Below are 12,511 nucleotides of genomic sequence, written 5' to 3'. Positions count from 1 at the left end.
TTACAATCTGAAAAGTGTATGCTACCCTATGCAAAAATTCCATCTCATGGATGAATGATTTGGTGCTTTTGGTTTCTTTCTACTCTCTTCTGGTTTACATTTTTCTACTTTTTGTTTTCTGACTACTAATTACAGTATGTTTTCAAAACAGTAATATGGGGAGTTGCTAATTAAAAGGAAAAAACTGAACTTTGATATATGCCAAGTTTCACTTGCCAATAACTTTGGCCACATGACCGACTTTGGGAGGGGAAAGAGGGAGGCAGTCCCCTCCCTCCATGAATTCTTAATTATGATAAATGAGTTGCTATATTATTAGGAACATAACCTAATGGCCATACAGCTAAATATTTACTTGAGAGTTTATTTAGTACAGCTTGCTTTCTTTTTAAGCTACAGATTTCTTCATTGCATCCTTTCTTCAACTGTTTGGTCTTCCTAAACTCATAATCTCGGTATCTGTGATGTTAAAGAAACCAGAGTGTGAGGTCAAAATTTCCATTACATAGCCAGAGAGGAATTTCAAGGAACAATGCCAAAATCACTTTAAAAAAATAAATTTACAGGAAAGATGACTCATCAATCAACAATTGCAGTCGAGAAAATAGAATTAGTTGTATATGTTCAGGGTACAGAGAGACAGACAAAATGCACCCGGCTTGACAGGCGGAGTAAATCAGGGTGATTGTTTGTTTGTTTGTTTCCAGAGATTTTTATCTTCATCTCTGCTGCCTTTTCACCCTAAAAGGAGGACTCTAAGTAGCACACAGCTTCATGTTGCAGGAATCATTGCCTTCTCAGAGCTACAACTATCTAGCAAAAAGGAAAAGATTTTCTGGCTTGTTGTGGCTTGCACTAACTAGCCAAGTAACTGAAGGACAAGGGGAACGGTCTCCTCCTGTGCCTAACTTCTCTTGTAACTGTAAGGAATTTAACATGAGGCCACCTGAGAGACCAGAATGCAACATTTTATACTTGATGGAGGTGACAGACTTCTGCTTTAGTATGCAGTAACGTGAGTGTGAAAAAGATGTGATAAAAGGCAGTTTCCTTCCTGCAGGAGTGAAGGTCCCTCTGGGAGGGAAGTCTGTTCAGCTATGGCAGCATCTCTGGGGGAGTGGGGCAGGCCTGCCACTTGTGGCATTTTGTGTCGTGCCAGCCCTTCAGTGGGGAAGGCGCTTCTCTGGTGATGCTTGTCTTCTCTCCCCCTTGAGCTGCCCAATCTTTTTGCTGTGTTAACCTTACATGTGAAGAAAATAATGAGTGCTGGGACTTGAAGGAGGTGGCACTGGAGATGAATCTGCCACATACCATGCTGTTGGTTGGTGGTTTGTTTTTTTTTTTTTTGAAACCCTGTTTGCTTTCTTGTCTTAAGAGGGGGAAGTGAAGGAAATGGTGTAACCACTCACTGTACCTCTCACAGATGGTAGACTGGATAGTTTGCACGTCTGGACATCTCTCTGGGGCACTAGACATAATGGTTCTGTAAAGCTTTCCGGCTCATGAGACACTAAAGCAGAATAGTGTACCAACTAAAGGTGTGACTTCTGACTGCATTGCTCTTTGGCCTTAGAATGAATTTAGTCAATACTGTAATTATTTATAAGTAGGAAGCCCGTTCTTGTACACTCCAGTCTATATGTTGTTTTTAAGGATTTCCCTTTGCTGTCCCACTTTTTCCTGGAATAACAGTGTGGCAACAGTCGGACATAAGCAACCTTGCAGTACATGCTTTTTGAAAGGGGATGTCGACTGCGAACAAACTCTGTCTGCCGTATGTGTTTTACTGCATTTAAGCTTGATGCTTCTCTATATTAGAATTCTGAAGATGTTATAGCATATTTTGAGCTCACTTCACTTATTGAAACAGATAATGTTTACAAGTGTGTGCAGGCTGCCTGTTCTTTCTAGAGCCTAAACCTGGCAGAGATGTGGGGGCATCTTCTCTCTCAGTATTGATGGGGAGAGTGCTACGGGTAAATGGTTGCACTTCTCAAACTCAGTAACTTTGAAAATCCTTGTGAGAAACAGCTGAGACTCTTCTGGGTAGAGGACCTGTCACTGAACTGTTCTCTGGTTCCCACCATTGATGTCAGATGCATTTACAGCACGACACCACGGGGCTCAGTGAGGTCAAGTCTGTGCCATGTGCTGATCCTGGAGCCCCTTCTGCAGGGCAGAGTTCAGTGCATGTCAGCAAACAGCTCATTTTAGGTTAATATGAATGGGGGCAACAGTGATGTGGTTGAAGAGACCTTTTGAGGGTTAAATGGGAGTGCTGAAGAAAGCAATGCATTCCTTCATCCGATTCCCTTTTGCTTAGGTTTTGTCCCTTCACAGCTTGGATTTCTGGTTTTTTTATGTAAGTGCTAATGCAGAAAATTGGGTCATGGATGACAGATTTGAGTGATGGCCACAATACTTGCAGCTTTCAGAACAGAACATGAGGCCCATCTCTTGGCTTAGCCTCGCCCTCAAGGGTGATAAGGAAACAAGACCAAAACAGTTTCTCCCACTCTTCCTCAAGAAGTATTCCCTTTTATCCTTAGAGGTTGGAAAGCCTAGCAACTATCTGTCTGTTTTATTTTCCTTAAGATGCTGTGATACCATGGTGATGAGTTATTAATAAAACTGCAGGCAGATGGAGAGAGCTTTTAACTGAGTAACTTCTTGGTTTGGGTTTTTTGGGGTTTGTGTTTTGTGTTTTTTTTTTTCTTTCCATGCATCTGAGAATAACCATATATGAGCAAATGTCATGTTTTGGTCTGTGGGGCAGAGTAGCTGAGCATTTAGCACAAAAATACAACTTAATCCGCAAATAAATCAGAGCAGACTTTTTGCTTAAATGTCAAAATAACACCATGTTTATGGAAGAGCAAATAATTGTAAAGCACTGCATGCATTATTTTAAATATATGAACATAATTAATTAGATCTGAGTTTTTTTCTGATTTGATGCATTTCTGAACATATTATGAGCTATTATTAAGTGCAGTAACAGTTTCCCATACAGCACAGTGTTCTGCTTCGATGGCACTGACTCAAAATTCTGTAAGTCTTTATAGTAATGTGTGGTAATCTCTATAACAGTGACACTAATCCCCTCTTCTAATATGGAATTTGAATTAAAAAATCTGTGAAATGTAGCTTTAAAGCAGCTTTTGGGAATTCTTAATTTGTAAACCCTCCATCAGTCATCCATACGAATAGGAATGTCTTTATAATAACAGAGCAAAGGGGTAGTCACGTTTAGGAAAAGCAGTGAAGCCTTGGGGGTTTTGCTTTTTTTTTTCTTTGTTAAAGTGTGAATGGCATTAATTGCATAACACAAGCAGCAAGAGGTTGGTTACAAATGGTGTAAAATTGTTATGTTGTCCTACCCAAATGATGCATACTAACTCTCTTGTCCAATTTTAGTATACTGCAGTCAGTTTACAGTGTGCTTAAGCTACTGTTAAAGGTTTGGGGTGATAATGTCTTACATGGCAACATTACAAGCTTCCTGAAGTTCTCATTTATCAGCTGCTCAGATGCTGATGGGAAAAAAAAGCAGACATCTCCACAAATGCTGAAAGCTGGACAGAAAATTTCTTTTTAATATTTCACATATTAATTTCAGATGATTGTAGTTATTGAAAGAATAGACCCTTAAAGGCTCCAAATGCCTTGACTTCCAAAAAAGTTATGATGTCTGTAACTCCCAGTGATGTAGATAATGCTGCGTCCCTTTACGCTTTACACAAATTGTGAGAGGGATTGTCTATGGCCAGTATTTTCTTTGAATAAGGTACAGCCCTGGTTGGAAGTCTGTAGCTAAGCTACTGTGTGAAGTGTTTTTTTTTTGGGGGGGGGGGGTCTAGGCACTTACCTAATTAGCATGGGGACAGCATCTAGGTCATACTGGGTTTCTCAATCCCATTGAAATTGAATGGGATTAAATATGTAACTCATAGGAACTTCTGAAAATTTTATCCATGATACATAACCTTATTCCTCTCCTTTCCTCTTTACTCTCCAGTATGATAATCCATGTCCTTTAAATGGAATCCATTTTCTCTGTAATCTGAAAATTACCATAAAAATACTATAGAAAGATCAAAGCACACTGAAGGACTGAGAGCAAAACTTACATGACCTCTTAACTGAGGTATTTGTAAAATATAGGTGAAGTGTCGAGAACTGCTGTGACATTTTATTCCATATGGGGATGTAAGTGATTTTGTAAAGCATTCCAGCAGAGTGAAACAACCAACAATCTTTCTGCTGTGTGCGTGAGGTACTTAATTTTTTTTTTTTCCTGCCAAGAATGCTTCTAAGTGGAAATTATTTTTTTTTGTCATTTTGGGGTCATTGTTGGGTTTGGGTTTTTTTTGGGGGGGGGGTTGTTAGCAAACAAACAAAGAAGCAAAACAACATGTTCCATCTGGAAAATGCACTATTATTCTCCAAAGTAGCCTTTTTAGTAGAAAGATGTAGGAAAAGGGACATTCTTGATGAAGCAATGGTCAGGGAGGCTGGAGGAAGAAGTGTATTACATGAAAACGTTTTGCTTTCCTTTGGAACAATGATGCTCTTATGCTTTTGAGGTTTCACCGACTCACAGGATAAAATGTTTCTGACTTAATAAACCCATCTCCCTTTGAAGAACCTTTACCTATGAGAAGACTTTTGTCTAGGCTTAACCTCAGCTGTGGCCTTGCTGCTTTTGGATCTGGCTGCACTGTTGTAAAGAAATGGGAATGAGCTATTAAAACGTGGAGTTTTCTTGTCTCTGGTTCAGGTTGGAGTTCTCATAGGTGTTGGGCTGGGCTCTGCCCACCGTGCATAGCCTGCTGTGGAGTTGTACTGTGTTGTGACTCCTCTGTCCATGTTTTACTGTAGAGAGCCACACTGGCATGTTGCTTTATCATAGGAAAAGGGAAAACATTTTTCTCCGCAGCCAACTAAGTGTACTTGTGGTTTTTAGGAATATACAAGAGGGCTCTGTTGCTACTGTTTATTTGTGCAGCGCCTAGGGGCTTCACTTTTGAGCCTTGGTGTTAAACAAGGTGCTTTATGCAAACAGCAGAAAGATTATTTCTTCTTTAGAGAGCCTGATTCCATAGTGCAGTGCAAAGATGTGCAGAAATACCTCGCCTAGTTTTGAGTGAGCTTACCCAGGCACTGGAAACGTAAGTGTGCTAGTGCTGTATGTTATGCTTGCGTGTTGCTTTTGTGTAGATGTGCTACAAACTGATGCCCGATTCAGGGATTTACAGTGCTGTATTGGGCTGTGCAAATACCCTCAGAGAGAGGACAATGGGAGTACAAGAGATGACAGAAAGATGCAGACACATGCAGTGGAATTTAAAGAAACAGCAAGAGGTAAAACAAGCTTGGGTTAGTGTTATGGCAGTAGTATTTCCTATGGATTTAGGCATAGGATTTTTCTTCCCTTGAAGTAAATGCCTTTAGGAGGAGCCATAAACCTCACAAACCAGGGAGTAAAAAATGATTTGAGGAGGTCAGGCATCTTACCCAAGAATCAAAGGACTGAGCTAAACATCGTGTGGCTGAGGAGTTCTTCCTATGACATCTTAACGATGTGAATTTGGTGTACAGGTAGAGGCAGACACCCTCTGGAAAAACAGTTTGTGATAGGAGTTGGAATATTTTTTCCTACAACTCATTTCTTCAGTTTACGAATTGCTTCACCATATTTGGGATCCTGGACACTTATTGCCTGATAAGGAGAAGTTGTTACTATTTATAATTTGGGCTTTTATTAGTCAGGCTGCTGTGATGTCTAAATGCTTCTGTGAGATGGAATGTAATATGGAAGATAGTATAAACTGTAAAACTAATGAGGGAATTGCAGTACAGATGGCATTGTGTGTCTGCTTTGCAGACTGTGTTTTGCACTGCTCATTTTAAATTTCTGTTGAAAGAACCAGAAAACCATCAACTGTGTGGTAGGAAATGGCTTACTAAAGGTGTCCTCTAGAACAGGCTGTAATGCTAATGAAGTTTCAGTGCTACTGCAGATGCACAAATGAACTTTTAAGGTAATCAAGGAAGCAGTACATTCATTAGTTTGATAGAAACTTTAGGCAGCTTTCTTAAAGGTGTAGTTTGAACTGTACTAGACTGATGTTAATTGCATGTAGGATGGGGTAGGTATACTTTTTTGTCTCCCAGCCATCTCCTCCATCACTTACTGTGAAGTTTGTAAAAGCTGCATGTTTCCTTCTCCTAGGGCTGTTGATTTCTTTTACAAAGAGCAGAAGCTGTACTACCTTCATCTCTTATGTTGTACTGGCGGCCAGCAAATTCCAGATTCAAACCTTTCTTTAATTTTCACCAATATGACATAAACGGACATTGCACATAAAAGAGCGAGCCATTGCATATGGCTCCTGGTACAAAGAGTATTACAGTAACAGAAGTGCCCTGGTCATAAATTTATGTGAATGGTAACCATGTGTCTCTGAATGCCTCCTGTTTCTCATTCAAGTTAAATGTTACTCTATCAATACTTGCCAGATATCTTGCACTCTCATGTCTCCGCAATATTTTTAAGCCTTTTGATGCCTTGCAGTTTTTGAAGTAGTCATATTATTTTTAAGATCCTTAAATTAGGTCATAACAAAAATATTTCTATTTATCTAATCCATTTCCCTGTGTTCAGACTGCTTGGTATACTGGAGCATGTAATAAAGTAGAGAGATTTAAATGGCTTACTTCAGTATGAGAAGAAAATGTTATGAAAATCACAAGTTTTCTTTAAAAACTGAAGCCTTTTCAACTGACTACAATGTGATGGGAGTGGCTGCGAATGATTAAACTTCCTTGCAGGGGGTAGGATTTGTAGGATACAGAGCTAGTGAGTCACAATTTCCAATTTTTGACAAAAAAAAAAAGAAAAAGAAAGGAAAAAGGGACAATCTATGATTTCTATAGCTGGTGACTACTGTGCGTCTTCAGTGAAGTAAGTGTTGTGGTCTCATACCAGTTTTCCAGATGCTTTTGTCTGATTTAGGTTGGAATCCTGAAGCCATCCAGTTGCCACTGCTCATGGAGTGAATGCAGGGGTTGTGCAGCTTTTTTAATCACACAGATTGTCATCTCTTGTTCATCTCATTTCCTCTTGGCCAAAAACATGAGCACAACTCCCTTAGTGCTTGTGACTGTCCTCTTGTACATGGTGAGGATCCTGCTCAGGTGAGTGAGAGCAAACAGTAGTTCCCTCATCACTTTTGCTCGAGGCTCCACTCACACTGAGGGCAAACGATATTCACAGCTCAGAATCCAGATACAAGCTTTTGAGACACTGTGGTTTGTCCTGGAGTGACTCTCCATTTAACATCACCCATGCCCTGCCTGTTTAGCTAGCAACTTTTGCTCCCAGTTAGGTGGTTCTGACTTCTCTTTCAAGTTGGATTTTACTCAAAACAATGGGTAGATGAGAGCCTAGAGCTCCTAAGTAAAGATCTTGTTAGGAGGTAGTGGACTGATGAAGCGTTTTGTCTGGATCCTGCTTATTTCAGAATAAGCAGTGCTTTCTCAAACAAAGCCTGACTGTACTCGACATCTATTAAAAGCACCCACTAGTTTTGTTGTTTTTTTTCTTTTTTAAAAAAATAAAGGTCTGCTGGAATCACATAATCTTCTGAAATGTCTCAAAACTATTCAAATGCTGGCAGCCAGCATAAAGCCTTTGCCTGATCCTAATCTCCAGAATGCAACAGGCATCATTGCCTAGCTATTTTGAGTCAATTCTGCATACTGCACATCTAAAACTAGAATAAAACTGTCACAGCTCCACTTTGCTTTCCAACCCCAACTGCTGCAACAGCCCTGTCCTCCTGTCTTTTTTTGCCCCCTTGAGATATTTAGAACAAAATCAGTCACTTCAACCCTAGTTTGTTGTTTTTTTTTTTTTTTCAAGGTTGCCATATTCTTCCTGCTGGAGAAGCCTGCCATTTTTGTTGGCAGGCATTTGACTCCTATCTTTCCTGATCTTTTACTTAAAGAAGCAGCTGCTTCAATAACATATTTATTCATATTCATAATTCCCATATACCTGTCAAGTTTTCAGAATGAACCTGAACATGTTCTGGAAGCTTTTGTGGGATTTAATCCCAGAGTTGGTGCTCTCCCATGGGCTATACAGCTCAGTATTGCCATGTGTCTCTGTCTCCCTTCAGTTGTGGTCCTCTGTCCCAAATTTTTTTTTTCCTGCTTTGCTTTTCTCGCTCCTCCAAATTCCAAACTTTGCCAGTCTTTACTCCTATTTGTACTTTCATTGCTTCGTGATGGGTTGTCACTGGTAGCTGCTGTTTGTCCTATGGTTCTTCTCACTAAGGAGCGAGATGACTTCCCTAACACTGCTGGTGAACTATAGATTTCTCCCCCCCACCCCCCAAAAGGGATTTAAATATCAACTGAGGCCTCTACAACTTACTTTTAGAGAACAAGCAAAGGTTACAACAGTTGAGCTGTCATTTATGCCAGAAGCAGAATGCCTAGTCCTTTAATTTTGTGTCATTTGCTCTGGCACGTAATAGGTGAAGGTACCTCTTTAGTATGTGGGTAGAAAGAGAAGAGGAGGAAAGTCTACTGTAATTTTTTTTATTTTTAAGGAAAAATAGGAAAAGATGCATGAACATGGAGGAGAAATACAAGAGTCCTTGAGCATGAGAGAAAAAAATTTTCTAGCTTACATTACACAGCTCAGTGGAACTGGGCACAGAGGCACAGAAAGCATGAGGGAACGTACATTGAGAGATTTTGAGGCAAGCAGGGGAAATGAATGTGATGATATAATGCATACTAATAGTGCATATGATATATATATATGATAATATGAGGGACATTAAATAAAGTTTAAAAAATTGAAGTCTACTATGCAGTAGTAGAAAACAGAATAGCATATGGTTGGAAGCTCCCTTCTCTAGGATCTTTCTCATCTCTCCCTGTCCTGCCCTCACACCATCAGTGTTTGGCAAAAAGGGGGAGGGAGAAAGAGAGCAGTGTCTTTGGACAGGGTTCCCAAAAGCTGAATTTGGAGCAATACATTGAGACAAAGTCAGTTGGCCTGTCCACATCATCTTCTGCACTACCATGGATTCTGCCCTTGTGTTTCTCTAAAACAAATTCTTTAGTTGAATTTAGGTGAAGATTTGGTCTCATCTACTTTTTTAATCCCTCTACCAGCTTTTAATATAAACCGACAGAATCAAGACATTCTAGGATTGATGTTCTGTCCACCTGGTTCAGATCAGACTTCTTGCATCATTTAAATAGGTTTTTATGGCTTTCCTACTATAACTACATTTGAGTGCTTTTAAAAGAATTATTTTTTTTACATGATAATATTTGAGGCGATATATTGGCTAATTGTTTAAATGTGCATTTAGACAATTGTTAAAATGAATGCTGTTTGTGTTATGTAATACTATAAACCACACATGCACTGTAGTCTCTTCCCTAATTAAGAAACAATTAGAACTACAAAAAGTCTACTTCTTGATGACTTTATGCCTGAGTTGCATCATAGCAGCTCAGGAGCAAGCTATCAGGACTTTTCATCCCTTTTAAAATGACTATGAATGCCTGCGTAGGAGTTGAAAACACATATTCTTTGTCTAATTCGTTATGGAGTTAAACTGCAAGGACCACTCCTAAATTCAGTTGCCACATTTCTAACATGACTGCAATGTGTAGTCCTCACAAGGTAGAAGAGCACAGAAGTTCACTGGCACTTTTTCAGCCCCCAAAACAGAAAAGTATAGAATGTCTTTCTTATGTAATTGAATAGTTCTCTAAAATATTTAGGTTTGGAGTCTGAATTCCTATGCAGACCAAGCTTTTACATCGGAAAATAAGACTCACCGATATGCTTCATATTTGACCATGCACCACATCATCCACAGTATAAATTAGCTGTTTTTTAATTCACTTCAGTTCAACATTTTGATGATATGTTAAAACACAAATAGCTACAGGCCCAAATAACTCTCTTCGTGGACTGCTGGGTTTTTTTTCTTTTTAAACGATGGAAACTGCCTAGAGTGTTGAGACAATGAAAAGATGCAAGACTTCATGTACAAAAGTCACTGAAGAAATACTGGAGTGTACCCTCAGGCTGATTATTTCATTCCCTCTTTCCCTCGCAGAACACATGTATCTCAGACCGTGGTCTGGTTTAATACAGCATCTGTTGAAGTATTGCTTACATTCTGGTGTAGGTTTTTGCTTTTTTGTTAAGATGCATGGGTTGGACAGGAGTTGTATTACACTGTCCAGTTGGGGGTGAAATTGAGGTCACGCTTCAGCCTTCCACCAGCTCTGTGACACTGCCCATTTGGGGTCATGATTCATCCTTCTGTCAGTTTTGTCTTCCAATAGCTCTGAGGATGTCTATGTAATTGCTTAGGGCATGGGCACAGTGTTTATTAAAATGTCGTTCATGCACAAAAGCCTGTGCAGAGCCACAGGCAGCCTGACCGATCAATTCTCTCTATGTTTCCATGGCACAAATTGCACAAACACATCTGTATCATGTGGGGGTCTTTTAGCTCTCCTGTCTACATGTAATACTCTTTTCTCTTAAAATCTTCAACTGGATTTGATCTCTTCTCAGTCATGAGGTAGGTAAATAGAGATTGGATTTACCTAAACTACAAGCACAGCAAAAATCAGTACTGGCTGACCACATTGTTTTAGTTTGTAGCGCAGATGGGATGCAAACTGCATTTTATACACAGGCATCATTTACCCAGATGCCAAGTTCCATATACTCAGTTCCTGTCTTTATTAAAGCATGGTAAGACATTAATCAGGGGCTCCATATAAATGTGGGTATTTCATGCCCTTGTTGGAGTTGACCTCCATCCTGAATTTGTCAAAGTAGTTACTGTTGTGTAAAGATTTGGTCTTGTACTTGAGCTGAAGCTGGTTGTTTTGAGACGAGCTCCCAGTGTGTGGCTTTCCATGCCACCAAACCCACAGTGTTAGGCATCACGTAGTTGCTTGGAGAAGGACTGAGTGAACAGAAAGAACAAATGACTTTGGGACTGAAGTACATCGATCCAGAACTTGTTATGGTACTAATTTGACTTTAAAACACAATCCTGTTTTAATGCCTGGGTGGATATAATTTTTACCCTAGAAAAAAATAGAGGTTGCAGAAACTGAGGCAAGGATTTTAGGTTGCAGGCCTGAGGTCTAATTTGTTCCTGACTGACAGATGAGAAAAATCAGTGAATGACTTTGTAGCACAGTGTTGCTGCGTCCCTTGTTTTCAGCAACTCCAGAATCCTTTGCAGCCAAAACTTTTTTTGGTTCTTGTATGTGCAGAATTCAGACATGTAAACCCCTGTTTAAAGCTTATCCTTTATGTTTGTTGTCAAACTTCATGGACTGAATTGAAGAGATACAGTTTTCTGATTCTGCCCAACTGGGAGCTGTTTCTGCTTTCAAAAAAAATCTCATAGGAATGGAGGGGGTCTTGTTCATCCCCCACAGCACTAAGTTCCCCATACTCTTACACTATGTTTTTGTTACTGTGAGAGAGTCACTGTTGACAGATGAGGATTACTAACAAGGTTGATAGGTTATGAGCTAATAAACTGCACTGTCTTCTTGTAGTCACAGCTGGGCTGCGACATACCCGACCTTCACAGAGCTATTGCAGTGTCTCTAGTTTAGACATGTCTTTGGACCCATGTTAGTTGCCTACGTGCAATGGGAGCTCTGCATTCTCCTCCCTTATGCTTGCAACATCTTCAGCTTTTTTCTCGTTTCCAACTTCTCTGATTACATTCATACGAGGACAAGAATTCTGTCATTTTATCCTGCATGCTCTCTCAAATTGGCTGCCAGATATAGCGTATGTTTCCTGTTCATTTCTTGTCTTAGCGATTTTGCCTGTTTTAAGGGACTTTAAAGTTTGGCAAGGCTAGTATTATAATGACAGTTATGTTCTTTCACCAAGTTCTTCCTCTTAGCTTGACTGCTTTTCTGTTCCAGGGGAGAGCAATAGCAAATTTTCCTTTTTTGCTTTCGCTGCTCAGCTTGATGCTAATCTGCCAGCATTTCTTTCTCTGATCTCTTGTTGTCTGCCCAGCCTCAGTCTTGCTTCCTTTATTCTGACAGCTGCTCCAGACTCATCTTCTTTTATGTCCTTCTCTCATATTTGTTTGTGTCATCTTTGTTGCTGCCTTTGATGTTTGGGATGACCTTAGTGAGATGTCTTCTTGAAGGAACTTGCCTTTCTAGTGGCCCAGAAGGCACTGAAGAGGCAAACCAAGGAGAGGAATCATCTGGAACCAATGAGTATATGGGCCTGCTATGACTAAAGAGTTTTGCTTCTAGGTCTTACCCCTTCTCCACTGTATGGGACAACATGCAACTTCTTATGTCTTCAGCCTATACCTTGCACACTGTCTATGCTTCTGCACTGTCAAAAGTGACCAGGTACCAAAATGGACTGGGGCTTGCAGTTGAATGTTTCCTTTGGTATAAGTAG

At 40.0% G+C, this 12,511-nt stretch overlaps 1 long non-coding RNA gene across 1 annotated transcript in view; it reads right to left on the bottom strand.

Moving 5' to 3' along the window:
• Positions 1 to 6,105: 6,105 nt before the first annotated feature.
• LOC103921735 overlaps positions 6,106 to 12,511 on the bottom strand; it is a 65,692-nt gene continuing 59,286 nt past the window's right edge. The window contains exon 3 of the long non-coding RNA XR_663860.1: positions 6,106 to 6,116. This is a non-coding gene — a long non-coding RNA (uncharacterized LOC103921735). The remainder of the gene's footprint in view (positions 6,117 to 12,511) is intronic.

This window comes from Pygoscelis adeliae, unplaced genomic scaffold (assembly GCF_000699105.1).
Source record: "Pygoscelis adeliae isolate BGI_AS28 unplaced genomic scaffold, ASM69910v1 Scaffold120, whole genome shotgun sequence".
Classification (NCBI taxonomy): Eukaryota; Metazoa; Chordata; class Aves; order Sphenisciformes; family Spheniscidae; genus Pygoscelis; species Pygoscelis adeliae.
The sequence above is the reverse complement of the archived record's forward strand: the minus strand, read 5'-3'. Positions and strand labels throughout refer to the sequence as shown.